Source organism: Pteropus alecto, unplaced genomic scaffold, assembly GCF_000325575.1.
Source record: "Pteropus alecto unplaced genomic scaffold, ASM32557v1 scaffold138, whole genome shotgun sequence".
NCBI lineage: Eukaryota > Metazoa > Chordata > Mammalia > Chiroptera > Pteropodidae > Pteropus > Pteropus alecto.
Window position 1 is genome coordinate 2,142,963 of NW_006441525.1, and position 22,737 is coordinate 2,165,699.

Genomic DNA, 22,737 nt, shown 5'->3' on the forward strand with positions numbered 1-22,737 from the left:
AATTCTCACAATACCTTAGAAATACAGATAGGTATTTTTTATTGTTTTCATTTTACAAATAGGATACTTGAGGCTCGGCAAGATTAAATAAGTTGCTGAGTGAGGCAGGAATCTCTGACTATGCTGTTCACTGAGGTGTCTCAAGCACCTAGGACAGTGCCTGGCACTTGGCAGGCCATCAGTAAATATTTACTCAGTGAATGGTTGTCTGACTTCAAAGCCCATGTTTTCATCTATAGTGCCATGCAGCTTCTCTCAATCAGACAAGATCTAAAGGAAACAGGGCAGGGCTAGAATATGAAGCTCCTCCGAAGTCCCCAGGCTTGGATGGCCACAACCAAGCTGAAGGCAAACAACATCAACCCTGGCCCCCCCTTCCCTACCACCAGGACTCTACAGTGGCTGAAGAAGGAGACCTCCACCAACAAACTGATCCATGGCATACCCACCTATGGACAATTCTCCATCCTGGCCTCCTCATCAGGCTCCAGAGTGGGGCCCCGGCCTTGGGGTCTGGAACCTCTGACTCCTTCACCAGAGAGGCCGGGCTGCTGGCCTACTATGAAGGAACCCCATAGCCACCCTGAATGTTAGGGGTCGGGGGTACCTTTTCTCATAGTTTCTGAGTAAAGATACCAAGCACAGTGAATTCTGGCCAGGCAGATTCCATCCCCTGCCTGCCATCAGAGATTTGTCCTTAAGCCCAGGCATGTCATTGAATCCAGGGTTCCAGGTCACTCCATCTGGAATTCCCTAGGTTTTCCTGGTTTCCTCAGACAGTTATTTTCCACTCTCTAGTCTACTTTTGGTGGGGAGGCACAGGTGTCTGTGGTGACTTCCACCTCCTCCTCATCTCAGCCTCTTACTCCTACAGGGCTGCTCCCAAAAGAAGGCTGCTGAGCACAGAATCAAGGACCAGAAGGCGCCCCATGCCTTCCAGGATGACCAGTTCATAGTTTATGATGATGTAAAGAGCTTCAGAACCAAGAGGAAGCCCAGCCCTGCTGGAAGGGGGTGGTCCTGATGGGCCTAAGGCCTGTCACTAACAGCAGATGACAGCATTCAGAACCTTTTTAAGGAGGAGTCTCATTTAAACTATCCGAGCATTTCACTGATCTCCATGTGACAGCATATTATACCTTTATCACCTATTGATTAAGAAAAGACACCAATAACTATAAAAATTACTCTACAGTGAGTAGCACTCTTGAAAGAATTGTTATTTATCAAATACAACAAATTTTACAGATATATGAAGAGGCAAGATGCATACGGTGAGGCGTATCATTTTATTCAGTCCATTGACAATATTTGATGCATGCTCAAATTATAGACCTTTTGATTTACTTATATAACCCCAGCTCTTGCCCAATACTGGTGGCTCTATAATTTAGTGTTTATTTAGTGTATATAGATTTGGAATCTTTTGGAGGAGCCTTGGCTCTCTTCCACAGGAGATGATTAGTTCCTGCAGAGGAAACTGCACTTGTCCATCTGCATATCTCACATCAGTTATCATGCAGGGCAGGCAGTGGCAGGTACTTTGAGAGGTGTAGACAAAGTGCTCTGAGAGAAGTGAGGAAGGACTATGATCTTGGCTGGGGGAGATGGGAGAAGGGATCATGGTGAAAGGGTCTTTGTGAAAGTCTTAAGGGCCAGAGAAGGTGAGCATTCTGGGGAGAATTCTGTAGGAGTAAAAATATGTGGAGAGGAAAGAGGAGGACAGAATCCAAGAATGAGATGTAGGGCCACATAACTGGACTCCCGAGAGGGGACAGTGTAAGAGGGGAGGTGTCTGGAGAGGAAAATTGGGGCCAACAAGGGTAGCAGACCAGCCCTACCCTCCAAGCTCAGCCTTACTCCAAGGGGAGCCATAGCACCTGGCAGCATTAGAGGACAGGAAGCCCTCTCTGAGGGAATACACAGCATACCCTGAGGAAGCCTCAGGAATCTAGTGGAGGAGAGAAGGCCTTTAGGGAAGACAAAGACATGAATACAGGGAATTGATTCAGGTCTTTGGGGAAGCTTAGTCGTTCTCTTTAGTAATTTAATTCATCATGACCAGCAGATAATACCCCAAAACACAGGAACATAGTGCAGAAAAAGTTGAGATGTTAAAGCTTCCAACCTAAAGAAGTCCACATACCACCCACTCCTCATGCCTCCATCTCCCCGCACCACCCCCCCCCCAACCCCAGACCATGCTTATCTCAGGACAGGGCGATTCCAGAAGGACTCATATTTGGCAGAGAACAGGACTCAGCCATCTAGGCTCCCACTCCAAGGATGTGTCCAGAAGCCTCAACCACTCATGGACCTGTGGGTGCTGGAGGAAAAAAGGGCTCTGTCTAGATGAGAAAGCTGAGCTCTAGAGCTGGCTTGGCCAGGCTTCCCTGGGCTCCTCCTCCACCCCCATCTCACTCCTCATATAGTTCAGCTAACTGAAACAGAAGGGACTGGGTGGGGCCATGGTATGGGTGCTGGACATGGATGACTTCGGTGGCTCCTTTTGTAGCCAAGACTGATATCCTCTCATCAAGATACTGAAGCTGGAGCCAAGTGAGTAAGGGGCCAAAGACCACAAGCAAAATTCAGACATAAAGTATGAACCTGCTCTCTGAACTGCAGGTCCTGGCTCTTTCTGAGGAAATGACTTTGTACTATGATTGCCCAAATTTCATTCACCTCCCCCCAAGAGCTGCGAAAACTGTTGAAACAATTCACTTTTCACACTCTTCTTCCTCTTTCGCGTTGTAGCAATATCTGCCCAGGCTTTTGGGAACCAGGGATCCCCTTCAGGGCCCTCAGCCTGGGAGCAGCTGCTTGCCTTTCTCTTCTCAAGAAGAAATACTACACTCAACTTATAATGTGAAACCTCCACAAGACCTCACCAGTATATGGTTGGGCTTTGTAGATGGCAGATAGCCATTAACTGCCTGATTATACACATAGACCCAGTGTTGAGCTGTGCCACAGCCATGGTTTTGGCTGCTGTTTGGCTGTTCTCTGCCTGTAGGATGTAGGCTGTTGAGCCTGCTCAGTGTTGCTGACTGTATGCTTGATCTATAGATCTGGAATCTGTTGGAGGAGCCTTGGCTGAATCTTCACTGTTTTCCTAGGTCTTCCATACACACCTTTAGTCTGCCCCACTGCTCCAAGCCTGAAATTCCCACACCAGTTTAGCCTTCTGAACCTGAGCGTGGCCACGGCCTTGGACAAGACACCTTCTGCCAAGGGAAGGCAGACAGATTCTGTCCCTACCCTTGGAACAGGTACAACTACTACAGCTATGCAGGGAGTGGCTGTTTCAGCAAAGCTGCACAAGGAACCTGGTGTTCAGCTCCTCTTGCAAATGCAGCACCTAAACCCCATCTCCCCAAACCCCAGGCCAGAGCCCAAGGTCTCTCCACAGTCTGCTTCTTGCTCTCTCTGGCGGCTGAAGTCTGACTCCTGCAGACCTTTCTGTGGTCTTTCCGTACCCAAACTTTTTGCTTTAGGACCTAGGTTCCTTTTGGTCTGGTCTACCTGGGCTGCCTCTTTCACAGGCAAAATAAATCTTTGGTTTGCACTCCACTTTGTTTTTCAGCCCCCAGAAGTAATGACTTACAGAGGCTCTCTCATCACATTATAAGTTCAAAAACTGCCCTGGAGAAGGTATAGAAACAGGAGGGGAGGGTGGCATAAGGTATGCATAGGGAAGAACTAGCCGAGAAAGTGGTTGATTCAGGGTGTACTAAGCCGTGCAACAAGTTTCACCTCGAGGACTCCACATTTTAGCAGGCAGCTTCCAGGGCACAGGAGATGGCATCTGGGGTACAGCACATTCTTCATTGGCTCAGAACCCTTTGGAGAGAGAAGACTTTTTCCTGGTGATCTCCACTCAAGTGTTACTCCCAAGATGCACACTAGATAGCAGCAGAGATCTTTTTGCAATCTCTACTCATGTGTTATCCTCTATACGCACACTAGATGGCATTAGAGAGGATCCTTTCATAGTGACCTCCACTCAGGTGTTATTCCCAAGATGCACAATAGATGGCAGCAGAGGAAAATGTTTCTTTGTGACCTCCACAGATTATTTAAAAGGTGTACACTAAATGGCAGCGGAGAGGAGACTCTCTCTCTGCCTATGGGCTCTGCTCTCTTCACATTAAAATGAGAATCCAGACCCCTGGTACTAATATCACTTTGAGATAAATCCTGTTTGCGGCCTTTCATATGTATTATCTCACTTACTCTTTCCATTTGCCAAATGAGGCAGAAAAAATATTTCCATTTAACAGGTATTTAAATTGAAGACTTCTTTCTAACACAGTTTTGAGTCCAGTATCAATGTCTAAAAGGGCTAAGATGGGCCAAAAGAACATGCACACCCAGTATCCTGGACAAATAGAGTAATGCAAATAGTCCTTACAGCTTTGGGTTTAATCTTGATTATTCTTTCTGAAGAAATGCTGCATGTAACCGAACAATCCAATTTGCCATGCACTTGCCCAAGCTGTTTTTCCGGGCGGAACTTGGGAAGACAGCTGGAGCTAAAGAGAGGTAGGAGGGAGGAGGTGGCCTAGCCCTTTACAGGAGTGCAACCAGCACCAGATCCCCTATAACACTTCACCCTGCCTGTCCTCCAGCCTTTCAAAATCTGTTCTTCCATCCAGAGCACCAGTTTGCTAAGGGAGAAAAAATTAAAAATCAAAAAAGGAAACCTGTTGCATCAAACTGGAAACCTAGGGAAAATGAGTGATTTCTTAGTAAAAATAAACATTAATAAATAGAACCTAAAATAAAAATTAAATATATATACAAACAGACGAATTAGCCATCCAGGACCTCTTTCCTCTGGGTTCTCCTCTCATTGTTCTAAGGTCTCCCTATCCCAGGACAGGGAAGGAACATGAATGAAGCCATTTGGAATCTACCCTAGTATCCACCCGCTCCTAGTGTCTTCATCTCCCCCAGCCGTGTTCTGCCCAGTGAGGACACCCTGGAGAGGGATTCTCAGGCATTAGCTGATTCTGATGTGTTGGCCAGAACTTGGATTGCAAGGGACTGGACACAGTGACTGAGGTAAAATAAATTAATAATTTTTAAATGGTTTAAATAAATTAATATGTGCAAGAAGCAAGTTTAAGAGTGAGTTTGGACCTGGCAGCTCCAGGGGCTCATATTCTCATAGTGGAACCTGGTCCCTCTCCAATCTTGCTAAGCACCATTGGGTAGCCCCATAATCTCTACCCTAACCCCTTAAACTTTAATCTCAACACTAAACCCTAACAACGTTTACCTGGGACTCCAAGACCCTTGACACTGATGCCTAAACTCTAAACCCTGACCCTAACCCTGACCCCTATCCTCTAACCTTATCTCAATCTCTAATCCTAACCTAATGCTCTAATCCTGACTCTGACCCTAACCCTAACCTAAAAATATAAAAGATTGAGTGGTATGTGACCATTACTGCAAACATGGTTCTCTTCTGGATGATTATCAGTTCAGTTTTGACAAATGGATACACAAAGATGCAATAATTTTTTCTCCTCTACTATATCATTAGGCACAAGATTTATTAAATATTGCTACATGCAGGAGCTGTTCTCAGGAGCTTCACAGTCCAACAGCGGAATCCTTTCAGGCACCCTTGCCCTTCCTCCAGCCCTGATTAGCTCTGGAAAATTGACCATCTCTTTCTCTTTAGGGGTATAGTCTTACCTGTCTTTCCTTTAGCAAATCATATTCCTGGAGGTCTGTGCCATATCAAAAAGAACCTGTGATACTGAGAATCAGAATTTATACTCAGTTTCTGCTGCATAGAAAAAGCCTCCTTGGCAGAGGTCAGCCTACTATGTGTCCGAGTGATACTTATAGTCTTTAGATGGAGGGAGTAACTCAAAATCGCCAAGAAATTAACCTTGGTCTGATTTTTACAGGGTGTTTCCAGGAGATGATGTTCAAAAGGCCAGTGATAATCTTTCAGCTCCTGGTTGTAAAATGAGTCTTCAGGGTAAGTGCAGACCAGGGTCTGTTTCCACCCAGATTGGAAACTTTTCAGTGTTGTAGTTGGTAAGACTGGTCATCAGTTTGGTGGCATTCCCCTGCTGGACCACTCTACACTCTCCCTTTCATGTCTCATCTATCAAAGCTCCCAACAGGCAAATCACACTCTCCACTCATGACTTGACCACAGCACAAGACTGTGGAAAATAACACAACCATCCTAGGGACCTACAAGCTCTATGGGCTTTGGCACAGCTACTAATTTAGGAGCTGTCAGTAACAACACACCTGACTGTGTAAACTGGTGATTATCTGAGACCATGGATGTCAGAAACACACGACCTCAGAAGTCATCTTGACCAGCAGAGGGGAATGTGGGGTTTTCCCTGGCCAAAGATACAGACTAATTTATCCTGACTAATGAGAAACCATCCCTGATCCACCAGGTCCCAGCCATCCAGGAGTGCCACAATGTACCTGACAGAATGACTGGGTGTCTCTAGGGAATTTCTGCCTTAAAAAGAATTGTACAAGGAAGGGCAGGGTGCTGCAGACCCTAGTTCACAGGTGTAACATAAATGTTTATGGAACAAGGCCCAGCTGTAGCCCTAAAAGCTGCATCACAAATCTTTGCCCTGAAAACATGCAGGAACGGTATCGGGAGGTCATGAACAAGGATCCTAGGAGGACTGAAATGTAGATAAAAGGTGAACAGGGAGTCCCTAGTGGGGACCTGAGGATGGAAAGTCCTGCTTGCCCTAGGGCCATTTGCAAATTATATTCTTGTGGCCTTGTCTTTTCCACAGGCACAGTTGGATCCCTTTACATGTTTTTTTTCCTGGGTTAGTACTAATGCAATTCCAGAGACTTAACTACAAAACTACAAGTTCCTATTATTTGGTCAAAAGAACATCAATAAGAGATGCTGAAAATGTTTCCTGTTCCTCAAAGAGTGGAAAAGTAGCAGTTGTTCTGATATAAGAAGTGACCCTGGCAATTGCTATTTTTATAATTATGTTTTTCAAATACAGTTGACATTCAGTATTATATTAGTTTCAGGTATACAGCATAGTGGTTAGACATTTGTATAACTTAAAAAGTGATCCTACTGATAAGTCTATTACCCACCTGACATTAAACATAGTTATTACAAGATTATTGACTATATTTCCCTATGCTGTCCTTTATATCCCCATGGATATTTTGTAACTATCAAATTGTAATTCTTAATTCCTTCAATGGTTTTCACCCAGCTCCCCATACCTCATTCCACCTGGCAACCATCAGTCTGTTCTCTGTATCTATGAGTCTCTTTCTGTTTTGTTTGTTCATTTACTTTTGTTCTTTAGATTCCATATATAAGTAAAATCATGTGGTATTTGTCTTTCTTTGTGTGACTTTATTCTACTTAGCATAATATCCTCTAGGTCCATTCATATTGTTGTAAATAGTAAGATTCCATTCTCTTTTATGTCCAATAACATTCCATTGTATATATGTACTACATCTCCTTTATACAATTGTCTATCGATGGACACTTAGGTAGCTTTCATATCTTTGCTATTGTAAATAGCTCTGAAAAGAAATGCATATATCTTTTTGAATTAGTGTTTGGAATGTCTTTGGATATATACCCCAAAGTAGAATTGCTGAGTTATAAGGTATTCTATTTTTAATTTTTTGAGGAAATCTATACTATTTTCATAGTGGCTATACCAATTTGCAATCCCACCAACGGTGCGCAAGGGTTCTCTTTTTCTCCACATCCTCACTGACACTTGTTGTTTGTGGATTTATTAATGGCAGCCATTCCAACAGGTGTGAGGTGCTATCTCATTATGGTTTTAATTTACATTTCTCTGATGATTAGTGACCTGGAGAACCTTTTCATGTTTATTGGCCATCTGTATGTCCTCTTTGGAGAAAGGCCTATTCAGGTTTTCTGCCATTTTTTAAATTGGATTATTTGGTATTTTTGGTGTGAGTTCTTTATTAATTTTGGATATTAACACCTTATCAAATATATCATTGAGGGATATCTTCTCTCATTCAGTGGGTTGTCTTTTTGTTTTGTTAATGGTTTCCTTTGCTGTGCAAAAGCTTTTTATTTTGATGTAGTCCCATTTGTTTATTTTTTACTTTGTTTTTCTTGTTCAAGAACATATATCAGAAAAAAAGATATTACTAAGAGCAATGTTGGAGAGTTTACTGCCTATATTTTCTTCTGGGCATTTTATGGTATAGGATCTAACATTCGTTTTTAATCCATTTTGAGTTTATTCTTGTATATGATGTAGGACAATGGTCCAGTTTCATTTTTTGCATGTATCTGTCCGGTTTTCCCAGCACCATTTATTGAATTGACTGCTTTTACCCCATTGTATATTCTTGCCTTCTTTGTCATAGATCAAATGACAATATAGGCATGGATTTATTTCTGGGCTCTCTCTTCTGTTCCATTGATTTTTGTGTCTGTTATTATGCCCATATTATGCTGTTTTGATTAGTATAGCCTTGTACTATAGTTTGATATCAGGTAGCATGATACCTTCAACTTGTTCTTTTTTCTCAAGACTGCTTTGGCTATTCAAGGTCCATTGTTGTTCATATAAATTTTAGGATTATTTGTTCTAGTTCTGCGAATAAATGCCAGTGGTGGTGTGATAGGGATTGCATTGACTCAATGGATTGCTTTTGGTAGTATGGACATTTTAATAATGTTAATTATTCTTATCCATGAGCATAGCATATGTTTCAATTTATTTGTATCTTCTTCAATTTTTTCCTTCAATGTTTTATAATTTTTTGAGTACAGGCCTTTTTCCTACTTGGTTAAATTTATTTCTAGTTATTTTATTGTGTTTGATGAAATTGAAAATGGATTGTTAACTTCTCTTTCTGATAGTTCCTTATTGTTGTATATAAATTTTAACTGATTTATGAATGTTAATTTTATATCTTTCTAATTTACTGAATTCATTTATCAGTTCTAATAGATTTTTGGTGGAATCTTTAGGGTACCCTATAGTAATATTATGTCATCAGCTAATGACAAATTTACTTTTTCCTTTCCAATTTGAATGCCTTTTATTTCTTTTTCTTGTCTGGTTGCTGTGGCTAGGACTTCTAATACTATGTTGAATAAAAGTGATGAAAGTGGACATTCTTGTCTTATTCCTGATCTTAAGGTAAATGCTTTTAGCTTTTCATGTTGAGTATAATGTTAGCTTTGGGTTTGTCATATATGGCCTTTATGATGTTGAAGTTTGTTCCATCTATTTCCACTAAGCTGAGTTTTTATCATAAATAAATAAATGCTGGATTTTATAAAATGCTTTTTCCTTTTTTATTTATTTACTTTTTTTAAAATAATTTTTTAATTTTGCAATTACAATTGGCATACAATATTATATTAGTTTCAGGTATACAATAGTAATTAGACATTTAGATAACTTACAAGCTAATCACCCCAATAAATCTAGTACCCATTTGACATTATACATAGTTATTACAATACTATTGATTATATTTCTTATGCTATATTTTACATCCTCATGACTATTTTGTAACTACCAATTTGTACTTCTTAATCCCTTTCCCATTTTACCGACCCCTCCCATCTGGTAACCATCAAAATGTTCTCTGTATCTATGAGTTTGCTTCTGTTTTGTTTGTTTGTTTGTTTGTTTCATTCTTTAGATGCCACATGTAAGTGAATTCATATGGCATTTGTCTTTCTTTCTCTGTCTGACTTACTCCACTCAGTATGATACCTTCTAGGTCCATCCATGTTGTAGGTGGCAAGATTTCTTTCTTTTTTATGGCTGAGTGATATTCATTGTATATATGTACCACTTCTTCTTTATCCATTCATCCATTGATGGAAACCCAGGTTGCCTTCATATCTCGACTATTATAAATACTGCTATAATGAACACATGGATGCACATGTCAGTTCAAAATAAAGTTTCGGGTTTCTTCAGGTGAATACCCAGAAGTGGAATTACTAGGTCTATCTTTGTTTCTTGTTATAGCCTTTGTTTTAAAGTCTATTTTTTTCTGGTATAAGTATTGCTAAACCAACTTTTTGTTTGTTTGTTCCCATTTTCATGAAACACCTTTTCCATCCCCTTACTTTTAGTTTGTGTATGTTATTTGATCTGAAGTGAGTATCTGTAGGCAACATATGTAAGGGTCTTATTTTCTTTTCCATTCAGTGACCCTATCTTGTTTGGAGTATTTAATCCATTATATTTAAAGTAATTGTTGATAGATATGTAGTTATTGCCATTTTATTATTCATATTTTTATCTTTTTTTCTTCTTTTAAAAGAATTTCTCTAACCAGTCTTATAATTAGTCTTTTATTGTCTGGGAAACTCTATCTGTCCTTCTTTTCTAAATAATAGCTTTGTTGGGTAGAGTAGTCTTGGTTGTAGGTCCTTGCTTTTCATCACTTTGAATATTTTGTGCCAACCCCTTCTGATCTGCAAAGTTTCTTTTGAGAAATCAGCTGACAATCTTATGGGAGCTCCTTTGTAGGAAACTAATTGCTTTTCTCTTGCTGCTTTTAAGATTCTCTCTTTGTCTTCAATCTTTGGCATTTTTTAATGATGATATGTCATAGTGTGGGCTTCTGGGTTCATCTTATTTGTGACTCTTCACTTTCTGGGCTTGCATGTTTATTTCCTTTGCCAGGTTAAGGAAGTTTTTCATCATTATGGCTTCAAATAGATTTTCAATGCCTTACTCTCTCTCTTCTCCATCTGATACCCTTGTGATGTGAATATTGGTACACTTGATGTCTCACAGGTCCCTTAAACAATCTTCATTTTTTAAATTCTTTTTTCTTGTTTTTGTTCTTATTGGGTGATTTCTTCTACCTTATCTTCTAAATCGCTGATTCAGTCCTCTGCTTTATTTAATCTACCATTGATCCCCTCTAAGATATTCCTCATTTCAGTTATTGTAGTCTTCATTTCTGACTGGTTCGTTTTTATGCTTTGTATCTCAATTTTTTATGTTTTCTGTATCTTTGTTAAAGTTCTCATGAGTTCATCTACTCTTCCTCTAAGTTCATTGAGCATCCTTTTTTCCCCCCTCTTTAATTCCCATCCCCCAGTTCCACCCCTGACCCATGGATGTTGTCATTTCCCCTTAAGAACTGTATCTCTAAAGGCGGGGTGTCCCTTCCCACATGCTCACAGCATGCACCCGGGGCCTGGCGCACCCTGGGCCTGGCGCACCCAGGATATGGTCCGTGGCTCCACCTGGGGCGCGAACCCAGGACCTTCTGCATGCAAAGCAGACGTGCTAACCACTACACTATGGAGCCACTCCCTCATTGAGCATTCTTATAACCAATGTTTTGAAATTTGTGTCTGGTAGATTGCTTGTCTCCATTTTGTTTAGTTCTTTTTCTAGAGCTTTGTTCTATTCTTTCATTTGGGACATGTTTCTTTGTCTCCCCATTTTGGTTACCTCCCTGTGCTTCTATGTATCAGTTGGGGCTGCTATGTCTCCTGGCCTTATTAGTGGTCTTATGTAGTAGGTGTCATGTGAGGCTAAAGGGCATGGTCTTTCCTGTTACATGAGCCGGGTGTTCTGTGTAACTTATATGAGTTGCATGTGCCCTCCTGTTGGAGTTGAGGCTTGGTTGCTATCTGCACATCAATGGGAGCTCAGGCTGATTGGTTGTAAGGACTGGCCAATAACCATAGTGGAGGAGCTATTGTGCAGGAGCTGACTCTATGAAGCAAGATTCACTTTAGCAGGTTCTGGTGCCTGCTCAGTCTGCCCTTTAAATGTGTTGTCCTTGGATGTGGCCCTGAGTACTGCTCCAGCTTGATCTAAAGCTGACTACTGGGTGTGATAGCCCTGGGAACTTCTGGGAGGACCCTGCCACAGGCCAAATTTGCCTGTAGCCTATGCCCTGGCCTAGGCCACCTGGTATGAGCCACCAAGCAATCCACAGATGGTCATCACCCACTTTGGGATGAAGGTGTCTCAAGAGGCCAGCTGCTGCTAGTGCAAAAATTTGGGCTGCTCAGCAAGAGATACAGGGCACATCGAGGCCAGATGCTACTTTTAGGGTTTTGTAAAACTTTAAGAGAATTTAGGAAAGTCTGCAGCATGAGCCACAAGCTGTATAGAAGAGCCACTGGAAGCAGCTTGGGTGGGCCTGTAAGTTGGGTAGGGCAGGATCTTAGGGAATCACCAGGGCAAGGTGACCACTTGTATCTGCAGGCCAGGAGCGGGGAGGGCTTAACAAAGAAACAATTGATTCTGCCAGCACTTCTTTCTGGGAGAAAGGTGTCCCTCCAAGCCTTTGTTCTGAAGTTAGACAATTCAGTTCTTCCTTATATCTCTCTGGCACTTAAGCTGCTGCCACAGACCTGGAGCTCAGAACAAGTAAGTTCAGCAGTGAGTAAGTCCCTGCATGGGTCTTTTAAGAGAATCACCTAGAATTCCAGCTGCCCTCTGTCTCAATCAGCCACATCTCTACTGGTTTTCACAGCCAAAAGTTGTGGGGACATTGATAACTGACAATGGTGCTCTGGGCTGGGGAGCTCAGTATGAAGCTGGGACCCCTTGCTCTTCTAGGGGCACCTCCGCAGCCAAGATATTCTCCCAATTTTTAACCGCCACACGAAGGTAGGGGATCAGCCCATTTTATGTCTCTGCCTCTCCTACCAGGTGGTTTCTTCTCTATGTCTTTTGTTGTAGGACTTCCCTTCAGCTAGACCTCAAGAGATTCAAATGATGGTTGTTCTGTATTTTAGTTGTAATTTTGATGTGGTTGTGAGAGGAGGCAAGCATAGTGTTTCCTACCATGTTGAATGGAAATCCTGTGAAATGTTTTTTCTGCATTGTTGATATAATCATATGATTTTTATCCTTTTGTTTGTTTGTTTATGTGGTATATCATGTTAATTGATCTGTCGATATTGAACCAACCTTGCATCCCAGGAATAAATCCCACTGGATCATTTTGTATGATCTTTTTAATGGATTGCTGGATTTAGTTTGCTAACAATTTTTTGAGGATTTTTGTATGTATGTTCATCAGGAATATTGTTCTATACTTTTCTTTTTTGTATGATATCTTCATCTGATTTGGGGTCAGGGTAATGCTGACCTTGTGAAATGAGCTTGAGAGCCATCCTTCCTAACCAATTTTTTGAAATAGTTTGAGAAGTGAAGGTGTTAATTCTCCTTTGAATATTGTATATAATTCACTCGTGAAGCCACTGGGTCCAGGACTTTTGTTTCTTGTGAGTTTTTGATTACTGATTTGATCTTACTAATAGTTAACAGTTTGTTCAGGCTTTCTGTTTCTTCTTGATTTAGTCTTGGATGATTTTATGTTTCTAGGAATTTATTGATTGCTTTCAAATTGTCCAATTTTTTGACATATAATTGTTTATGGTCTTTTCTTACAATCATTTGTATTTCTGTGCTGTCAGTTTTCACTTCTCTTTCGTTTCTGATTTTATTTGCGTCGTCTCTTTTTTCTTGATGAGTTTGGTTAAATGTTTATCAAATTTGTTTGTCTTTTCAAAGAAACAGCTCTTGGTTTCATTGATTATTTTGTATTGTGTTTTGGAATCTATTTCTCTTTATTTCTGCTCTGATATTTATTATCCCCTTCTACTTAATTTGAGATTTATTTACTGTTTATTTTCCAGTTACTTTAGATATAAGGTTAGATTGTTTTAAATTTATTTTCTTGTTTCTGGAGGTAGGCCTACATTGCTATAAATGTCCCTCTTAGAACTACTTTGGCTCTGTCCCATAAACTTTGAGTCATTTGAGTCATTGTGTTTTCATTATCATTTGTGTCTAGGTATTTTTTAATTTCTTCTTTAATCTTGTTGTTAACCCACTCATGGTTTAGTAGCATGTTTTTTAGCCTCCATGTGTTTGTGTGTATTCCAGTTTTCTTCTTGTAATTGATTTCCAGTTTCATACCACTGTGATCAGAGAAGATTCTTGATATGATTTAAGTCTTCTTAACTTTACTGATACTTGTTTTCTGGCCTAACATGTAGTCTGTCCTGGAAAATGGTTGATGTGCACTTGGGAAGAATGTATATTCTGCCGCTTTAGGGTGAAATGCTCTAAAAATGTCATTTGAATCTACCTGGCCTAGTATGTCATTTAAAGTCACTGTTTCCTTGTTGATTTTCTGTCTCGAAGATCTGTCCATTGGTGTCAATGGGTGTGAAAGTCCCTTACTATGACTGTGTTATTATTGATCTCTCCCTTTATGTCTGTCAATATTTGCTTTATATATTTAGATGTTCCTACTTTGGGTGTGTAATTGTTTACAAGGCTTATATCCTCTTCTTAGATTGATCCTTTTATCATTATGTAATGTCCTTCTTTGTCTTTTTTTATATCCATTGAATTAAAGTCTATTTTGTCTGAGGTAATTATTGCTACCCTAGCCTTTTTTATATTTCCATTTGTATGAAATATATTTTTCTATCCCATTACTTTCAATATGTACATGACTTTGTATCTGAAGTGGGTCTCTTGTAGGAAACATGTATGGGTCTTGCTTTCTTATCCATTTAGCCACCCTATGTGTTTTGATTGGAGCATTTAATCCATTTACATTTAAAGTAATTGTTGATAGTACATAATTATTGGTATGTTATTAGTCATATTTGTGATCTTTTCCTCTTCTTTTTCCTTTTAAAGAAATCCCATTAACATTTCTTGTAATGCTTATTTGGTGGTGATGAACTCCTTCAGCTTTTTCTTGTCTAGGAAGCTTTTTATATGCCCTTCAATTCTAAATGATAACCTTGCTGGGTAGAATAATCTTGGTTGTAGGTCCTTGACTTTCATCTCTTTGAATATTTCTTGTCATTTCTTTCTAGCCTACAAAGTTTCTGTTGAGAAATCAGCTGATAGTCTTAAGGGAGCTCCCTTGTAGGTAACTAACTGCTTTTCTTTTGCTGCTCTTAAGATTCTCTCTTTGTCTTTAACCTTTGGTAATTTAATGATGATGTGTCTTAGTGTGGGCCTCTTTGGGTTCATCCTGTTTGGAATTCTGCACTTCTTGAAATTGTATGTCTATGTCCTTCAGGTTAAAGAAGTTTTTCATCATTATTTCATCAAATCGGTTTCCCTTTCTCTTTCTTTTCATCTGCTTCCCCTATGATGTGAATGTTGGTATGATTGATGTCCCAAAAGTCACTTAAACTAACTTCCTTAAAAAAATTTTTTTTTTTTGCTGTTTTGATTATTTTCAGATACCTCATCTTCCAAATTGCTGATTCAACCATCTGCTGCATCTAATCTGCTGTTGATTCCATTTAATGTATTCTTCATTTTGGTTATTATATTCTTCATTTACAACTGGTTCCTTTTTTATGGCTTTTATCTTTTTGTTTAAGTTTTCATTGAGTTTAGCTATTCTTTTCCTAAGTTCATTGAGCACCATTATAACCAGTATTTTGAACTCTACATCTGGTAGATTCCTTTCTTCCATTTTGTTTAGTTCTTTTTCTGGAGTTTTGTCCTTTTCTTTTACTTAAGGCATGTTTTTTGTCTCCTCATCTGGGTTGCTTCCCTGTGTTTGTTCCTATGTATTCAGTAGATTTGCTGACTCCCAGTATTGGCAGGATAGCCTTATATAGTAGGTGTCCTGTGGGGCCCAGTGGCATAATCTTCCTGATCATCTGAGCTGGGTGCTCCAGGAGCATCCCTTGTGTAGGTTGTATGTGCCCTCCTGTTGTCATGGAGCCTTGATTGCTCTTGGCATGTCAGTTGGTGAGACTGATCCTTAAGCTGACTAGCCATGAGGACTGGTCATGACTACAGTGGATAAGTTATTCTGTTGGGACTGACCCCACAAAGGTGGATTTGCTGTAGCGGGGTTCTGGTGCCTGCTGCATCTACCCTTGGTATTTGTCATTTGTGGAACTAATTGGGTGGTTCTCTAGTGTAATCTAAAGCCAGTTATTGAGTTTGTTGGTTCTGGGGCATCTTGGGAAGGGCTCTCGTCTTCTGCTGTCTATGCCCATCTCAGGGCTCCTTGGTAGGAGCTACAGAGAGAGCTGTGATTAGTAGCTTCCTGTGCTGAGCTTGAATCACCACGGAGAGGCTATGCTGTGACCACAGCCCAGGTGTCACTAGTGTTGAACTGGGGACTACTTAGCAAAAGGTACTGGTCATGCTATGGTCAGCTGCTGCTTGTTTGGGGTTTGTGGACCTTTCAGAGATTTCAGGAAAGTCCACAGCACAGGCTGAGACTGGGTGCTTGTGAGAAACAGCCACTGACAGGGTTTATGGCCTGTGCACAAGTTGAGTGGGGCTGGTTCTCAGGGAATCACCAGGGTAGGATGAGCAGTGCTAGACAGTTTGATAAAGACTCATTTGCTGACCACCTGTGCCTGCAGGTTGCGTGGGGGAAATTCAGCAAAGGTATAATGCTGCCCACCTGCTGGCCGTGTGGAGGGAGGGCTCAATAAAGGAACAATAATGCCTGCCAGCACTTCTGTCTCAACCAGAGCTGTCCCTACAGCCCTCATCCAAAGCTGGAGAATTCAGTTCTTCCTAGTATGTCCCCAGTGCTTTTCAAACTGCTGCCTCTGCTCTGGAACTCAGAGCAAGTGACTATATAAGCAAGTAAGTCAATGTACAAGCTCTTTCAGAGGAATGCCTGAGACTCCAGCAGCCCTCTGTCTCACCCAGGAGGAATCCCTGCTGATTTTCACAGCCAAATGTATGGGAAATCCTATTATTGTCACTGGTGTTCTGGGCTGGGGAGCCTGGTGTAGGGCTGGAACCCCTTGCTCCTCAGGGGTGATTTCCACAAATAAGATATCCCTCCTGATTCTTAACTGTCATACATGGGTGTAGGACCAGCCATTTCATGTCTCCATCCCTCCTACAGTCTCAATATGGCTTCTTCTTTATATCTTTAGTTATAGTTCTGTTCAGCTAATTCTTAATGTGGTTTCTCAAGGGTGGTTGTCTATAATTTAGTTGTAATTTTGATGTGGTCATGGGAGGAGACGAACAAAGCATCTGCCTACTCCACCATCATGACCAGAACTCTATTACTATGCAGGTATTTAATTGTTTAGAAGCTCTTCCTCAATGGAGGGGAAATAAGGACAGAGATATCTAGGAATAATGGGGAAGGAGGATTTAACTGCATATCCTTTTTATTTGAGAACCTAAAAGATTCGAATTGCTAAAATGAGGTTTCACATTTGGTTCCTCTGACTGCTAAAGTTTCTGTGGGACAGGGGAGGGAGCTCTCATGTTAGTCACCTGGGGACTCCATACTGATTTCTATTGAGCAGGTCTGTTGTGTCCAGTTTTACTTTCAGCTGAGCATAGGGTCTTTCTGTTATAAACCCTTGAAAATCTCTAATTTGGCTTAATTCAGTATATAACATTTAAAGAAACTGATTTCTGAAGCAGAATTGGTGGCTACAGTCCAACAAGAGGCTTAGAGACCCTGCCCACCAGCCCAATCCCTGTTCCCAGGGTTAGCTGCCTTTCAGAAGGTCCCAGCTACTGAGGGGGCAATGACAGACATATGGGGGATCCCTCATCCACACCAGTCTTCCTATGGAGAGAGGCCTGGAAACTTTCCCCCACATCTTCTTCAGACATCGAGTTGAGGCACTCTACAGAACCCAAAGGATGGCATACAGTGAGAAGTTCCTGAGGATTCAGCATTCCTGGGGAAGGGAAGAGATGAGCTGTGAAGTGGGGAGTGGGTACCCTGCTTGCTGTAGCTTCAGTGCCCCTCAATTAACATCTCTCTTCCTGTGTGGGACAGAAGCTCAGAAAGCTGAGGGAGGGCACATTTAAGACCCAAAGAGTAACACTCACAGAAAAGATCTCAAACCCAGGATGGAGCCAGATAGTGAGTTTCCCACCACCGGAACCTGAGAATCAAGGTCGGCATGCCCCTGGCAGGGGACGCCTAGGAACTGTGCAAGAACTCAAGCTAAAGACTTCAATCCAGAAAGATAATAAAGGAGTAAAGGCATTTTTCAAGACTCTAGATAGGAACTCTGCAGGGTCACCCATAGCATACACTGGCCACCTTGATCTAGTGCTCCAGGAAACTAGCAATGGCCCAGGCCACCATATTCAGGTCCCAAGGCAGGCGGTAATGACACAGTTAACAAGAGTGTTGACTTGGGTGATAGTGGCATGAATGGTGGGTGCTAGGTGCTCTGCTGGGCTTTTTCCTCTGGGATGATATGGAGCTCAGACAGTGGTAGGTCACTGCTCAGAGCTAGAGTTCAGGAAGCTAAGAATGTGGCTCGAGCCTTGTGGGAGTTCCTGGGTTTCATTCCATGTCCACCAAGGGGACCCAGTCCAGGATGACCCAGGACCCAATACTGGTGGGAAAGGGAGAGGGGTATATGCACCCAGCCCATTCTCACTAACTTCGAGCTCCAGGAGGCAGCTTAAGTCACCAAATCCCAAGGGGCCATCTTCCATCATCCTGATTACCCCTCTAGTGCAACTCCCCCATTCAGAGGCACAATACCCTGTGGCAACTACAACCATGGACAGGCTTTGCGTGTTGGTCTCCCTTTCAGTTAACTACACATCGGGTGCCTAATAAGTGCTGAAGATGAGCTCTCCCAAGCCACAGTTATAGCACTAGATATATTTTAACTTTAAACCTGAATTTTTAAAGAATTACCAATAGTTCCAAAATTCCTTTAATTTTACTTTTGTAAAAAGGCATCATTTCCTTTATTTTACTTTTAAAGGAAAAGCTAAGTAGCTTTTTAAATATTCCTATTTAAACTTCTACTTTTTCCTTCACATAACAATTATAATGCCAGCACCTCCAACTCCTAGGGCATCTTTGGGTCTTCAGTGATGACTACTTGGCCAACTGTCATAAAGATCTATGGTAGTGGTTCTACTGAGAACCACACAGACTCTGAGGTTTTGTGTTCCCCTCTCTCCTTCACTCTGAGATCTCCAGAGCTATGGGTCACATTTTGTTTGGTTTGAGTGCAGCATGGTTCAAAGGGGATGGAAATTTCCCAAAAGGTGTTAGTAGATATGCACAGCCCCTTGTATGGAATCTCTGAAGGTTCCTGCATCAAATAAAAACAAATTGGGATTTAGGTTTTTAGAAACTATTTTAAAAGACTATTGCAACAGAAAGAATGCTTCAATCTCGGATATCAGAAAGCATCTCAAAATCAAACAGAAAATGGCTTTTATTTTACAAAGTAAGGAAGAATAAGCAGTCCCAGGGAAGCCAGAAAAGTCAGGAGAAGTAAACAAACTTCATGATTGGTGTGATTTGACAGGAAAAATGTCAGCTGTTTCTGATTCCTCAGAATAAGCTGATAAGGGGACATACTCAGTTCAGTACTTGATGAGACTTAGGGATAAGCTAAAGGGACCTGTGGGAAGGACAGAAGCCTGAATGAGTTTGGGCAAGGCAAAACAGAGGGTAAGAGATGGACATTTGTGAATACTTGGTCATGAGATCTGCAAAAGAGCTCTCAGCATCTAACAACTATATCCAAAATCTTTCACTTAGAGATCACTAAACTCTAGCATGGCTTCTAGAAGCTTAAGACCATGTTCCTAGGATGAAATTAACTCCACTTAAATTTTCTACCTGAAGAAACTCTATACTGCCAAGAGAATTTACTGTTTGTTCCAGCCAAACCTTGGTGATAGGCAGATAGGTCCCGGAAAACTCAATTAGTACTTGCTTTAGAAAACTTGTAATTATAAACCCTTTCTCAGCTCTCTGAGATGTAAATCTACAGCCTAGTACTTTCTCTGCAAGAGTCAGAAAACTGTAGGTTTGAAATTCAGGAAGAGAACTCTCAAGCTCCCAGTCCCTGTCAGAGGGTAAAGGAGGACCCTTTGTGGGCACTTTACTCCGTCTTGCACCACTGCCTCCTTTTGTGCTGTAAAAACCAACACCTATTTTTTTTAAAAGTGATAACCCATAACTATAAGGTTGTAGCATTTGAAGTCTATAATTACAGAAAGTGGGTAAGGCAGTATCCTAATAACAGGCAGACTTCATGATGAAGATAATCATGCAGTAAAATTGTTGGATGGTCTTTTTTATCTATGGTCTTCCTTTATCTCTCTCTTCTCATCCCAGTAGCTGTAGAACCTTTAAAGGCAAAGACCAACTACTAAACTAAGTTGGGCACACTTTAGATGTCCATATCAATTCTTAGTTTCTTGGGATAAACTGTTTAAAATGTTGGAACAATCAGGTGAATACAGGGCAAAATCTACAGAACTAAGAGATAAGGTGTTGGATGCCACACTTTTCTATGCCACTCACTGGCCATGTGACTTGGGCCATGTCTTCTAACAGCAAACCCAACTAGGCCTCACCTGACAACGTGTGCCTTGTTCTACAGGATCTCAGAGTTCTTTCATGTGAATCCAGCTGTAAAAAAATTACAGTTTATATAGTTCTGGTTTCCAACTGGTCCATGTTACTCTTTATATCTCTTCTTTCTCACCACAACACTGTGCACAAGTGAATCCTGATGCTGAGCTTTGGGCAGTTGGGAGCCGCTGATTCACTGCCCTCAGCATCTATGTTTTGCTGCAAGAAACTCCACTCAACATAGACCAAAGATGTTTGCTTCTCCAGTGTGTCCACTGCACTTCTGCAGATTGATTCCAGTTTCTTGGGCTTTGTGCTCTTTTAGTTTGCTTCATTTTCAAGTTCAGTTAACCTGAACTGAGCAAGGCTTCCCTCAGGTATTCACTGGGCAACTGTGACAGGTGAGAAACTGCTATAGGTGTACAGAAGTGAACCGAATTACTAAAAATATTAACTTACAAAAATGCTCCCTGCTCTCTAGAACTCAATATCTGAGCGAAAAATCAGACACATACAGAGACATTTCAACTAGGCCAATGATCATAGGTGATTTAATAGAAGTTATAGTAAGTCATGGAATAAGAAGGAGAAAATACTTTTCATGTCCCTCAGAAGGTCTCATCAAAGAGGCGCCATTGACCCCAGACTTTGCTTGATGGTTGACATGAGGGAGCTGGTAAGAAGGTGAAGAAGAGGTAGGAAAGTTAGGGTAAGTCAAGCAAGGTTAGGGTAAAATGAGTGGTACTTTCATAAAGTAGGAGCCACAGATTCTGTTTTGGTGAAAGAGTTAAGCTGGACACTTGTTAGTAAAAATTCCTTTTCAGAATGCAGAACTGAGGTTGGTTTGCTCCATTATTGCCAGTAACTATATTTTTCGCAATTTGCTGGTAATTTTTTTGTTTTGCTTCTTTTTTTTTTTCTTTTTTTCTTTTGGTTTGTTTGGCTTCAAATCCCAGAAATAGACAACACTGAATACACATTTATTTCCGCTATTAATTTTTCAACTATTGTATTGTTATTTTTTTTTAAGTCCCGAGAATAGTACTGGGCACATAGAAGTCCAGCATATCTTTCCAGCACACACGTTGTTATTCTTGTAGTGAGTCAGTTCTCCATTTGTTCCCTGCATTACTTGACGATATGAGGCTGAGGAAGTGACTTGAATGAAAGCTTTCAGACTCCACACTAACAAAGTACTTTAATTGACATATTTAGTATATTTTATCTGGCTAGAGAAATTAAAATTTGATTTTATTGATTACTAATAAAATATCTATACAACAGAGTAATCTTTGATTAAAAGTATGTCTGAAGTTGAAACACATTACACAGATAGAGAATTGTTTTATGGAATAAACACAACCTGTTTATTCCATAAAACAATTATGGAATAAACACAACCTGTGCATGCATGATCTTACATTGTGTCTTAGATTGGACTGCTAATCAAGTACCATAGAGTGGATGGCCTATAAACAACAGAAATTTATTTCTCCAAGTTCAAAAGGCTGGAAGTCTAATATCAGGGTGCTGGCCTGGTTGGGTTTCGGTGAAGGCCTTTTTCTGCAACTGCAGACTTGCAGACTTCTGATCGCATCCTCACATGACAGAAACAGAGCAAGAGAGCTCTCTGGGATCATAATTATGAGGGCACTAATCCCATTCATGGGGGCTCCACCTTTATCACCTAATTACCTCCCAAAGGCCTCACCTCCTAATATCATCTCATTGTGGGTTTGTTGTCAACAAATGAATTGAGAGGGCGCATTTAGCCCATAGTACATGGTATAACTAAGACTTGTCTTTTTTTTTTTTTGTCTTTACTGAAATATAAGACAATTAGTTGCTTATATTTACATTGTACAATTCAATGAGTTTTTTCCAATTATCACTGGCATACAATAATATAGCAGTTTCTGTTGTATAGCATAGTGATCAGAGATCCACATAACTCACAAAGTGATCACCCCACTAAATCTAGTACCTCTCTTCCCCCTTACATGTTTATTACAACATTATTAATCATCTTCCCCATGCTACACTCTACATCTCCATATCTATTCTGCAACTATCCATTGTACCTCTTAATACTTTTGCCTATTTTTGTCCCCCCAACCCCCCTCCCATCTAGTAGTATTCCTCTAAATATTTTCTGTATCTATGAGTTTATTTCTGCTTTTGTTGTTCTTGTTGATGATTTTGTTCTTCAGATTCCACATGTACATGAAACCATGCAATATTTGTCTTTCTCTATCTGACCTATTTCATTAAGCACAATACCCTCTAGGTCCATCGAGGCAATATCTTTTTCCATCCTCTTCCTTTTAGTCTGTATGTGTCTTTTAATCTGAACTGGGTCTCTTATAGGCA

General features: G+C 40.8%; 1 non-coding gene and 1 pseudogene across 1 annotated transcript; one reads left to right on the plus strand and one right to left on the minus strand.

The window, feature by feature from the left end:
• The first annotated feature begins 297 nt into the window (after positions 1-297).
• LOC102886344 lies at positions 298-3,365 on the plus strand (annotated as a pseudogene).
• A 7,889-nt stretch (positions 3,366-11,254) lies between these two features.
• TRNAA-UGC lies at positions 11,255-11,328 on the minus strand. The gene has a single exon. It is a non-coding gene; the product is annotated as a tRNA-Ala (tRNA).
• Between the last annotated feature and the right edge of the window lie 11,409 nt (positions 11,329-22,737).